The sequence below is a fragment of the Protopterus annectens genome, chromosome 10.part0, assembly GCF_019279795.1.
Source record: "Protopterus annectens isolate FY-2018-M chromosome 10.part0, PAN1.0, whole genome shotgun sequence".
NCBI lineage: Eukaryota > Metazoa > Chordata > Ceratodontiformes > Protopteridae > Protopterus > Protopterus annectens.
Genome location: NC_056744.1, coordinates 1414500469 through 1414514394, shown reverse-complemented (window position 1 = coordinate 1414514394; position 13926 = coordinate 1414500469).

Here is a 13926-nt window from a genome sequence, read left to right as displayed (position 1 = left end):
TGTTCTTAGAATTTTGACTATGTATGTATGGTATTTCAGTGAGATTTTTGGGGGTATTGTGAGAGAGTAAAGAGTAGGGGGTGTGAATAATTTATGTTTTATTAAACATTGAGGTGGATATGATAATGCTGCATGGTTTATCAGTTTGTGGGTAGGAGACAGGCATTTTGATAGTGGACAAGTTCCTTTAGAATGGTGTGGTAAGAGCAGAGTTGGGCAGCTGTTGCTAAGATTATGAGAGCTATAGTATTTAAGTGTAGCATTTTGTTGTAGTGGGGGTTGCTATTGGAGTGAAGCAAGTAATATAAGTTGTGTTTAAGATTTGTTATGATGCTTTGGACCAGGTAGCTTCTATCTAAAGTGCTTGGTAGGTTTTGCTATGGGTTGGGAAATGGGTGGGGCTATGTAATTAACTAGTGAATAGTTAATGAGTAAGTTGTCCTCAATGATTGGATAAAGTGAGTAGTGGGAGTGTCTAACTGAGAATAAATGTAGTTGTTGTTGGGATGGGTGGGATTTGGGGGTAGTGTAGAGGAGCGGATTAAGCCCGAGTGAAGTGAGGGGGAATGGAGCGAGAAGACCCAGGACCCTGTTGTAGCATGAGAAAATGTTTAACAGTTTAAAATATAAAAAAGTAAACGATCAATAAATCTTTCAGGGGCACAGCACTATGTAAGCTAGTACTATGTTACCAATGTCAGGTTCATGCCAGTTCAGTAAGTTTGATATTCAGTACTGTCCTGTTTGGCTGGATAAGAAAAATTGTCTAGTAACATAGTTAACACCTCCATGCAGGTATTATGTAGATATTGATGTTGTTTGGTTCCCAGTACTATTTAATCTTCCTGGATTGTTGGCAGTGTGATTCCATGGTTTTTAAAGTTTTGATCTGATATTAATCTTCATTTATTCATGACTGATGGGTATCATTTCCGTCCTCTGAACTGACTCGGCCGTTATAACAAGCTTGCACTAGCATAAAAAAACTCTCGAGCCAAGCTTACCCATAGTGCCCTCTCTTTATCACCTCAGATCTTGCTTGCTGTGTAGAGTATCAAGACACATCAGGCCAGCTCTTCAGCTAAGTGGTTTAGATTTTCTATTCCTTTTTTAATAATATTTCTGCTACCTTTGTGATTTCTCTCTTCTAATATTACTAGTAGTAGTCATTGACAGTTTGCTTACCCTTTCTATCTGCTTGAGTGATTTTTCCTTATTTCTTACCATTTCTTGGTATTTCTTCATACCATTGCTGGTATAGGCCCTTCCCTTACTTCTGTGGTAATTACTAATACCATCGCTGGTATTCCGCCCCTTTTTCCTTCTCTTTGCCCGCTGGGTATTCTTTATTACCATTGTTGGCAATCAAAAAAAAAATCAATCTTTCTTTCCTTGACTGTGTGCGTGTCTCTCTGTTTTCATCTACTGCTGTTCTGACAGGGCCTTTCCCTCATTGCTGTTGTGACTTGATATTTGAATTGTAGACCGTTTGTGATAATGGCTGATAAGAAGGGGACAACAGGGTTTAAACAGTGTGATAAGTGTAGCAGGAAAATGCCAAATTCTGATGGACATTAATCCTGCGTTTATTGCCTTGATGTTCCACACTTGAAAATTTACCCCCCCCATGCAAACTATGTAAGGGCTTTAGTGCCCGCACATTGGCTGAGAGAAAGAACAAATTAATATTAAAGGGTCTCTTGAAAATGGCTTTCTAGGAGGCTTTATCTGAGGTGGAGGTCTCAACTCCTCCTAAAAAGGAACATAAGAAGAGGAGTCAGTCTGTTCCATCCTCTCCTCATACTAGTAGATCTAAATCTGCTAAGTCCCCCATGGAACCAAAACCAAAACTTCCAAAATTGACTTCTGCACATATCTCAGCACTGGAGCCTAAAACTTCATCTACGGTGCCGTCCTTAGCAACAGAATCGATTAAGTCTTCAATACCTACAGTACCGACCACCACTATGGTACCACTGCCCCTCTCGACATCAAAAGTAGTCTCCCTAATTCAGGTCATTAAGTTAGATTTAGTCCTTATTGTTCTGGGAGGAGCTTGTGTGTTTAAGATAGTAAGAAAGGTAGTGCTGAAGTAATTAACTGTGTCATCTAGGGGAAGTTGCATAAGTCGTGTCCAAATGTAGTGTTTGAGGCTGGGTGTGACGTCTTTAAAGTTCCTTTTGTTCCTTATTAGATTGTAAGAAGTTAGTTTTAGTGGGTTAGTTCAATCTCTGAGTAGGAAGGTTGGAAGATGGTCACTGAGGGTAAATGGGAGACAGCTAGACTGAAAGGAGTGGGTTGGTTTAGTTGTTAAAATACAATCAAGAATGGAGTGTCTATTCAAGTGAGTCAGTCCTAGTGGGTGTTTAGATGATCTGGGTGAAGCCATGGAAATTGATGTGATTTGTGGGGTTCTGGGAGTTACAGGTTATATAGTTTATATTAAAATCACCCATGATTATTGCTTTTTGGGGAGTGTATTTGTAGTCCAATGCAGTATGTTTTCTAGTGTGGAGATGTTATCTCTGGGTAGAATATAGAAACCTATGATATTTATCTGTTTTTTTGAATTAATTATAAGTTTGGTAAGAATTATTTTGGCATTATTAATGTTGGGGATGCTATGATCAAATGCTTCTAGACTAAAGTTATTCTTAAATAGAATTGCTACACCGCCACCCCTTTTGTTTTTTTTCTTTCTACCCGTAGTATGTTATAGCCAGGAGCAAGTATTTCATTATTGCTGATGTCAGGTTTTAGCCATGTTTCAATTATAAGTACAATACCAGGTGAGTATAGAGACAGGTTGCCGAGCAGTTCATGGACTTTGTTTGTGATGCTCTTAATATTAATGTTTAATAGTAGGAGATCTGCTTTTTTCCTGAGGAGGATTGAAGATTTATGGCAGTGGTTGCTATTTTGGGGAGGTATCCAGTTTAGGTTATATTCTGGGCCAGGGTTTGGGTGGATGTCTCCACTGAGTCTTAGGTCAGTTGCTATGTTGAATAATGTTTTTAGAATTTTAACTATGTATGTATGGTATTTCAGTGAGATTTGGGGGGTATTGTTGTGAGAGAGCAAAGAGTAGGCAGTGCGAATAATTTATGTTTTATTAAAGATTGAGGTGGATATGATAATGCTGCATGGTTTATCAGTTTGTGGGTAGGAGACAGAGATATTTTGATAGTGGACAAGTTCCTTTAGAATGGTGTGGTAAGAGCAGAGTTGGGCAGCTGTTGCTAAGATTATGAGAGCTATAGTATTTAAGTGTAGCATTTTGTTGTAGTGGGGGTTATTATTGGAGTGAAGCAAGTAATATAAGTTGTGTTTAAGATTTGTTATGATGCTTTGGACTAGGTAGCTTCTATTTGACGTGCTTGGTAGGTTTTGCTATGGGTTGGGAAATGGGTGGGGTTATGTAATTAACTAGTGAATAGTTAATGAGTAAGTTGTCCTCAGTGATTGGATGAAGTGAGTATTGGGAGTGTCTAACTGAGAACAAATGTAAGTGTTGTGGGGATGGGTGGGATTTGGGGGTAGTGTAGAGGAGCGGATTAAGCCCGAGTGACGCGAGGGGGAATGGAGCGAGAAGACCCAAGACCCTAATGTAGCATGAGAAAATGTTTAACAGTTTAAAATATAAGAAAGTAAACAATCAGTAAATCTTTCAGATGGACAGCACTATGTAAGCTAGTACTATGTTACCAATGTCAGGTTCATACCAGTTCAGTAAGTTTGATATTCAGTACTGTCCTGTTTGGCTGGATAAGAAAAATTGTCTAGTAACATAGTTAACACTTGCGTGCTGGTATTATGTAGATATTGCTGTTGTTTGGTTCCCAATACTATTTAATCTTCCTGGACTGTTGGCAGAGTGATTCCATGGTTTTTCAAGTTTTGTTTACAATAGTCAGTGTCCGCACTGTAGTCAGTGTCCGCGCTGAATGGAGGGGAACACAGTGAGCTCATAGGTGGTGTGGATAATGCAGGTATTATGTAGATATTGCTGTTGTTTGGTTTCCAGTACTATTTAACTTTCCTGGATTGTTGGCAGTGTGATTCCATGGTTTTTAAAGTTTTGATCTGATGTTAATCTTCATTTATTCATGACTGATGGGTATCATTTCCGTCCTCTGAACTGACTCAGCCATTATAACAAGCTTGCACCAACATAAAAAAACTCTCGAGCCAAGCTTACCCACAGTGCCCCCTCTTTATCACCTCAGATCTTGCTTGCTGTGTAGAGTATCAAGACACATCAGGCCAGCTCTTCGGCTAAGTGGTTTAGATTTTCTATTCCTTTTTAATAATATTTTTGCTACCTTTGAGATTTTTCTCTTCTAATATTACTAGTAATAGTCATTGATAGTTTGTTTACCCTTTCTATCTGCTTGAGTGATTTTTCCTTATTTCTTACCATTTCTTGGTATTTCTTCATACCATTGCTGGTACAGGCCCTTCCCTTACTTCTGTGGTAATTACTAATACCATCGCTGGTATTCCGCCCCTTTTTCCTTCTCTTTACCCACTGGGTATTCTTTATTACCATTGTTGGTAATCAAAAAAAAAATCAGTCTTTCTTTTTTTGATTGTGTGTGTGTCTCTGTTTTCATCTACTGCTGTTCTGACAGGGTCTTTCCCTCATTGCTGTTGTGACTTGATATTTGAATTGTAGACCGTTTGTGATAATGGCTGATAAGGGGACAACAGGGCTTAAACAGTGTGATAAGTGTAGCAGGAAAATGCCAAATTCTGAAGGACATTTATCCTGCGTTTATTGCCTTGGTATTCCACACTTGAAAATACAACCCACCATGCAAACTATGTAAGGGCTTTAGTGCCCGCACATTGGCTGAGAGAAAGAACAAATTAATATTAAAGGGTCTCTTGAAAATGGAGGTCTCAACTCCTCCTAAAAAGGAACATAAGAAGAGGAGTCAGTCTGTTCCATCCTCTCCTCATACTAGTAGATCTAAATCTGCTAAGTCCCCCATGGAACCAAAACCAAAACTTCCAAAATTGACTTCTGCACTTATCTCAGCACCGGAGCCTAAAACTCCATCTACAGTGCCGTCCTCAGCCACAGAATCGATTAAGTCTTCAATACCTACAGTACCGACCACTGCTATGGTACCACTGCCCCTCTCAGCTCCAAAAATAGTCTCCCTAATTCAGGTTATTACCCCTCCTCCGATGCAACCTTCTGGTCCTTTGACCGCAAAACCTTGGCTCTTAACAGATATTCCCAGTCGGTAGATCCCTTTCTCAGACAACAATTGAGTCCATTTCTTGAATTGCCTGATTCTCCATCAGGGATGTCAACCTGCTCCACAAGAATCCTTTCAGAGCTCGACGTAGTGAGACTCATGGATCAGCTCCTTGCAGTCAGAAGAATTCCTTCTCCTTCTAAATCCTCCTTCCCACTCGGAGCCAAGGATTTTTCTCCACAGTCTCCGACATGTATTCCTCCTTCAACCTCCCTGTAGGTATTGGAGCCCTCAGTGCTGACAAATATCCTGGTTCCAGCTTCTTCAGTTCCATTGGTAGATCTTACCATGGCTCTGGAGCCTACCCTATGGTCCTAGACTCAATTAGAGCTGACCCATCCTCGAGATCATGACTGGTCTGTCTGCACTGTGACCCCCTAGTACAGCGCCTATTTTTTCTATGGCACCGTCTATGGTTCCAGTTGCTTTGACTGCTCTGAGTCTGCTCACAGCTCCCTCCCTGGTGGCAGGCTCATCAGAGGGGGGGTGTGTGACTGCAGTTCCATGGTTGTCATTCTTGGTTCTGGGCTCCCATCTCTCTTCGGGTGGGCCTGCTTTCCAGGTGATGGAGAGGGCACTCGCCTCAGCAGATTCACAGCTAGTTCCTTTGGCACCAGAATGCCACATATATATGTCCTCTGAACAGCAGCTGACACAGTTGACTACCCTGGGACACTGAGCATGGGAACCTCAAGATACCCTACCACAGGGCACCCTCTCTTCGGAGTCCTCTTCAGATGCCTCCATTGAGGAACTGCCCCATAAGAGATCATACAGGAAGCACGTGGATTCCCCTGAAGAATCCCTTACCAAAGATACAGACCATGATGAGGGGGAAGGGTCCCCATGGTCACCCCCGAAGATGTCTCCTTTGGGGACATACTAGAAATCTTAAAGCAGTGGGGAGACTGGAAGCCTTCTAACCCTTCCTCTGAGGAGTCTGTATTCTTGCAGGCTTTCCATGCTCGATCCTCTACTTCCTGGGTGACACTGCCTGCAGATGATCTAGTTCAGCTCATTGTGCAGTGCACCTGGATGTGTCCTGACACCATTGAGCCTATCCCCTGGAGACTGGATACAATTCTCCCCCTCCAGAGGATCACCCTCATTGGTCCAAAGGCTTGGCAGTAGATGCTATGGTGGTGGTAGTGGCCACTAGGAAAGAACTCGCCAAGGAGAATTCTGCTGTCCATCCTCCAAACAGGGAGTCTTGGATGATGGAGAGACTAGAGAAGTGGATGTATGCTTCATCGACCTTTACTATTCGGTTCTTGAATTACTTGGCATACTTTACACATCTGTAGAGAGACCAAATTACAGAACTCTCAGAAACCCTAGAAGGAGAAGTATCTGATGAGGTAAGTGACAAAGTTGCCTCACAGCTTGCCGCCCTGGAATCCATATCTAATTCGTCCATGCAGTTAATTTCACATACTACTGAAGGGGTGGCTAGAGCATTGGGTGCAGGCGTTGTCATGAGACATCGTGCCTGGATGCGCTTATGTGACTTTGCAGACCCTTTTAAGTCTTCCTTTGTCATTGCTCCCACTGACGCTTCCTCTGTTTTTGGCTCAAAGGTAAAAGACACATTATCCAGGTGTGAAAAGGACAGCAAGACCCTGTCTGCCATAGGTGTGCATTTTTCCACTCCCTAACAATCCTACTCTAGGAATCCGAGGAGTGGAAAGATGTGGTACAGGAAATCCCAGGGACCTTTCCGCAACACATGTGCTGAGTTTTCCCCCTGCCTGCATATGATCTAGTTCAGCTCATCGTGCAGTGCACCTGGATGAGTCCTTATACCATTGAGCCTATTCCCTGGAGACTGGACAAAATTCTCCCCCTCCAGGGGATCACCCTCATTGGTCCAAAGGCTTGGCAGTAGATGCTATGGTGGTGGTGGCGGCCACTAGGAAAGAACTCTCCAAGGAGAATTCTGCTGTCCATCCTCCAAACAGGGAGTCTCGGATGATGGACAGACTAGGGAAGTGGGTGTATGCTTCATTGACCTTTGCCATTCGGTCCTTGAATTACTTGGCACACTTTACATTTCTCTAGAGAGACCTGATTGCAGAACTCTCAGAAATCCTAGAAGGAGCAGTATCTGATGAGGTACATGACAAAGTTGCCTCACAGCTTGCTACCGTGGAATCCATATCTAATTCATCCATGCAGTTAATTTCATATACTACTGAAGGGGCGGCTAGAGCATCAGGTGCAGGCGTTGTCATGAGACATCATGCCTGAATGCGCTTATGTGACTTTGCAGACCCTTTTAAGTCTTCTTTTGTCAATGCTCCCATTGATGCTTCCTCTGGTTTTGGCCCAAAGGTAAAAGACACATTAGCCAGGTGTAAAAAGGACAGGAAGACCTTGTCTGCTGTGGGTGTGCGTTTTTTCCACTCCCCAGCAATCCTACTCTAGGAATCAGAGGAGTGGAAAGATGTGATACAGGAAATCCCAGGGACTGTTCCACAATACATGTGCTGAGTTTTCCCCCCGGGGCAGAGGGGGGGTACTCATCAGGAAGACACCCATCCCAAGGCAGAGGGGATTTGGGCAATCAGGGATCTAGAGATTCTTTCTCTGGACAGCCCTATCAGTGCTCCTGAAGAGTGGCCCAATTGCTTACCTCTGGAAGCAGTCGGGGGATGATTTTCTGTGCACCACTTTGCCTGGCACTCCACAATGACAGATTATTGGGTGCAGAAGAGAATTACCAGAGGTTTCCACATCCCTTTCAGTCTTTTCCTGAAGCTGCAAAGGCAAATTCCCAACATTCCACCCAGTCAATGGAATGCAGCAGCTCAGGAAATTCAAAAGCTGCCTCTAAAAGTCATCCAAACACCAGACCAGATAGAATCCGGATTTTACTCAAGGTTCTTTTTAGTGCCAAAAAAATACAGGGGACTGGAGGCCATTTCTGGACCTCAGCATCCTAAACAAGTTTGTCAGACAGACAAAATTCTGGATAGTCATGGTTTAGTCTAGCTTCCTGTTCCTGGAGAAAGACAATTGGATGTGTTCGATAGATCTCCAGGATGCATATTATCACATAAAAATGGACGAACACTCCAGGAGATTCTTCCACTTCCTGCTGGGAGCCAATCACTACCAATTCTGAGTACTGCCCTTTGGTCTCTCTACAGCCCCCAGAGTGTTCACCAAATGCATAGCAGTGGTAACAGCTCACTTGAGACTGCAAGGATTCCAGGTGTTTCCGTATTTAGACGATTGGCTCTTTCTGCCCCTAACAAGCATCTGCTGCTTCTAACCTTACATTACACAGCTAGCAAGATCCTTAGGAATCTCAGTAAATGAAGAAAAGTCCAAATTGATACCCACTCAAAATCTAGAATTTATAGGAGCAACTTTCGACACTCAGTCTTGCCTAATCACCCTCCTGCTTCACAGGCTCCAAAGACTAAGGTCGAAACTCCGGGTGATACTGTCTCAGGACAAGGTGTCAGCTTGTGCAGTCCTTCAACTGCTAGGGTCAGTGGCAGCATCGATTACTATAGTTCCTCTAGCAAGACTACACATGAGACTCCTACAATGGCTCCTAGTATCACAGTGGTCCCCTTTAACTCATCTTATATCCTTTCCAATCCGCATAATAAATAGATGCAAACAAGACTTAAATTTGTGGATGAAGCCAGAAAAGGACCTATGGAGTCATCCCTTCTCACCCTGTCAGCCCAAGGCCATAGTGACCATGGACACATCCCTGATGGGGTGGGAGGAATTCCCAGGGAAAGACAGTCCAAGGCATTTGGTCCCCTGTGGAGGTCAAGCTGCATATCAATGTTCTAGAACTGAGGGCAAGGCTTCTAGTGTTGCAAGCATTCCAATCTGTCCTCCCGTCAGGGAGGCTTGCTATCCAGTTGGACAGCATGTCTGTAGTCTGGTATATCAACAAACAGGGGGGAACCAAATCCTACCTGTTGTGTCAAGATGCCATGAGAGTCTGGCAATGGGTGATATCTACCAACCACTTTCTGATAGCAAAGCACATTCCCAGGGATTCCAACGTGATTGCAGACAAGCTGAGCAGATACATTCTCCTGCCTTATGAGTGGTCCTTTAATCCTGTCATAGTGGCAAAGATCTTCAGCTGCTGGGGCCAGCCTTGCTGTGATTTGTTTGCATCCCCTGCAAACCACAAATGCAGCAGCTACTTTGCCCTAATCTCCGAGGGACATTGTAATACACGACTGGACCACAGGACTTCTTCATGCTTTTCTTCCTCTTCCTCTAATCATGCAATTCCTAAAGAAAGCTCTTAATTTGAGAAGCATAGTAATCCTCATTGCACCCTATCGGCCCCACGTTTCTTCCCTTCCTTTGGCCTCACCTAGTCCACTGACCATGGATTTTGGATCCAACTCATTGCTTTCGCACCCACAAGGGTTGATCCATCCACACATATCGAGTCTCAAGATGACAGCTTGGTTCCTCCACTTCCAGTAATTGCCAGGCAGAATAATCTATCCTCCCCTGTATGAAACATTCTTTTGGCTTCCCTAAACAATCCACCAGTAAACTTTATCTCAGCAAATGGAAAAGATTCATAATTTGGTTTCGAGAGAAAAGACTAGACCCCCTTTTCAGCTTTGGTTAGTTCTGTACTGGACTACTTATCGAATCTCCTCCATATGGGAGTGGCAGCTTCCACTGTTTGAGTATACCTGGTGGGTATCTCAAACTTCCACAATGGCTTCCAGGACTCCTCTTTGATATCTCACCATATCTGTAAGACATTTTTGAAAGGCATCACACGTATTAGACCTCCTTTCAAGGAACCAATAGAACCTTGGAATTTGACAGTAGTTCTACAATCCTTGACTTTGAGCCTATTGCCACTTGTGATATGAAGTTTTTATCCTGGAAAACTCTATTCTTGGTAGCAATTACCTCAGCAAGGTGAATATCTGAGCTATAAGCGTTGTGCATAAAACTCCCTTGCATGTTTTTCTATAAAGACAGAGTATCACTTCGGACTAGCCCCTCCTTCTTACCCAAAGTTATTTCGGATTTGACTATTAATCAGTCGATTGACTTGCCAGTCTTCTTCTCCAGTTTTTCTAATAAAGAAGAATATTGTCTGAGAGATTGTATATCCTTTGCCTACCAACAAAACAAAGTCCTTCTACCAACTAAGGTCAAAGTGCATACAACCAGATCAGTTGTGATATCTGTTGCCTTCCATTCAAGAGCTTCCATGGTTGACATTTGTGCAGCAGCCACATGGGCAACTCCTCATACATTTATCACTCATTACAAATTGGACTTGGTCTCCAGGGGGAGAGCATCCTTTGGCTCAATGGTGCTCAGGAATATCCTTCCATAGGGCCTCCCAGGACATAAAGTAGCTAGGGACTCTGTCCCATCAGTAATGAATGAATGAAGATTAACAACATCAGATAAAAAAGTTATGTTCTTGCCATAATGTTCCATCTGTGTTGTTGATCTTCATTCATTCATGTCATCCCACCTTCCTACCCCCCAAAAATTCTCCTGGAGGTTCGGATTTGGTCTTAGCTTCATGATAGGGAATTTGCTCAGACAAAGCCTTCACTTTCTTTTCTTATGGGCAAGCTCAATCTGAGGTGATAAAGAGAGGGGCACTATGGGTAAGCTCAGCTTGAGAGTTTTTTTGGCTGGTACAAGCTTATTATAACAGCTGAGTTGGTTCCGAGGACAGAACCAATATCCATCAGTCATAAATGAATGAAGATCAACAACACAGATGGAACATTATGGTAAGAACATAACTTTTTTTTTACAATAGTTAGCGTCCACGCTGAATGGAGGGGAATGTAGTGAGCTTGTAGGTGTGGATACTAAAAGAGTGAGAAAGCGACAGACTAGAGGAGTACCCACATGTGTAGGGAAAGTAAAGTTCCTTCAACAAATGCTATCAGTACTAACATTATAACATAACATAATAATAAAATGTCGTGTTAAGCCAGCTAATATGTAGACCAATGAATGTTTACCTCAAGCAGCTCTACACAGTATACTAAACCTCATAAGCAATTAGTGCTGTGCTTCTGTATGGTTTAGCTACTGTGATAACATTATAGTATGCATAGGTATGTACATAATCCCTTTTCGGCCAAACCTTTATTATAATATTCTAATCCTTGCTAAAACATTCACAGTGAAACAACCTAACATAGCATGTTAACTACTGCAAAATATGCAGCAAAAGGAAAATAATCTGCTCGGTGGTGAAATGCGGCCTCCAGCAGTATACCATGGACTGTACTTTTTACTTTACAGTTCTTTGTTCCAAGAGAAAATACAGCACAAAACTTAAAAGCATTTAGCTATCAATTCAGTTGTTCAAATACAGCAAAAGTGAGAGACAGAACAGTAATAATGTTTACAACAGCATTGTATTATTACCAGATCTTTGATAAACCTTCAAGTGCATTTGAAATGCACTTACATAGGGGCACTCTAAGCCAGGGACATGGACAGCAGCAGATAGAATTCAAACATACCGCCCACAGCTTTTTTAAGCTCTGTTTAGCTTGTATGGGAAGTAGGTTGGGAGGGGAGGGACTAATCTATCATTTCTGATTAACCACTATTAGTGCAGACCCAAGACTCTGTTGTAGTGTGTGAAGATGTTTAACAGTTTAAAATATAAAAAAGTAAACATCAAATCAATCTTTCATTGGCATAGCACTAGGTAAAAATAACACAAGGCACCAGGAGAAGAACCGCTCTTAAAAGAAAACAATTTTCGTTTATTAAATCCACAAGTTTAGTTTTTCATCTCTGATAAATTCAGAGACTTTCTCAGAACATATTTTATTTAAAATAACCACTTTTTAAAGCTAAATAAAACCACAACCCCTTGTGCAAAGCCAATCAATGCCCTTCAAATCTGGACATGAATATCTAAAAGTATAAAAATCAAATCACAATAAAAAGCTACAACTTGATAAAAAGTACCTGATGAGCTCAAGTATATTGTTAGATACAAAAGCAATTTCTGCTTACTTAAAAGAGAAAAGTTATGCATATATACAAATCATACCTAGAAGGTAAAAATTATTATTTTTATGCATATAGGCTATATATATATATATATATATATATATATATATATATATATATATATACATAAACCTGTTCAAGTTTCTTACAACTTTTACCTCTTTCAGCCTTAAAAAAACGTGCAATAGAGAGAGAGTTGTTGATGCCTGGCCATTGTGTTATTTTTGTAGGTATGTGTTTTGCTTCATAGCACTAAGTAAGTTACCAACCTCAGGTACATATCAGTTCAGTACATTTGATATTCAGTACTGTCCAGTTTATTTAAATATTTGTGTCCCTTAGATTACATTTACTTCTTAACTGAAGGCACAGAAAGAGGAGGTTGATCCCTAGTTAAATGAACTAGCACTATCTAAGTAATGATGGAGGAATATATCTATGGGGACCGAGAGAAATAAGCAGGTGTCAGCCCTAGCCTAAGTGTGCTGGTGAATCTAGAGTTTGGCTGGATAAGAAAAATTGTCTAGTAACATACTTAACACCTACATTCAGGTATTACATAGTTATTGCTGTTGTTTAGTTCCCAGTACTGTTTAATCATCCTGGACTGTTAGCAGTGTGAGTCCATGATTTTTAAAGATTTGTTTACAATAGTCTGTTTCTGTGCTGAATGGAGGGGAACACAGTGAACTTGGAGGAGGTGTGGATAATGCAGGTATTACGTACATATTGCTGTTGTTTAGTTCCCAATGCTGTTTAATCTTCCTGGACTATTGGCAGTGTGATTCTGTGGTTTTTAAAGTTTTGTTTACAATAGTGCCTGTCATGAATGGAGGGGAACACAGTGAGCTTGTAGGCGGTGTGGATAATAGGGGCACTCAAAGCCAGGGATACAGATAGCCGAAGACAGAATTCAAACATTATTATTATTACTTTACAGCCCTTTGCTTAGGTATGGTACTCACCCTGTGTTTACATCTGTATTTGGTAGCAAATAGCAGCATTATACCAACTGACTGCCAATAAGATGTAAATGCAAGTGGGATCAGCATTACACGTTTCCTTATTTTTGTTTCCAGATTGCAAAATGCTTATTCAAATACTGTAAAGAAAATGTTTTATTGAAATCAAGCTTGCTTCTTTTGTACTATTGTAGTTAAATAAGTGTTTGTTTTACATTTTCAGCTGATGAATCAGCTGAAGGCACAGCACTTGCGTCTGTGGAAAGTGGAGGTGTTTGCTCACCTCCCCTTGCCCAATGTTTTTTGGTGCCCTTGTAGGCTGCATATTGTAAGATGTTGCCTGATTTTCTTTTTCTATTTCTTGCTGCAAGTATTACCTGGTTTGTACATGTTTTGTATGATATAACAATCTCAGGAAAAATGACTGAAAAAAAAAAGAATACAAACAGCATTCTACTTTGCACCCTTGAAAAAACACCCCCAACTTCAGTGTGGAACAACCTCTAAAAAGAGTGAGCCACTGTAGTACTGATACAATATTGCAATGGTTACAAGAAACCAGACCTGAATGCACAGGTGATTGACACGTGGAATGAGAAATCCATGAAGCTGGAAAACACCCCCCTATGTAGCTGCAAATGAATGCACAGCAGAGATTAAACTGGACTAGATGTAAGACTGGTATA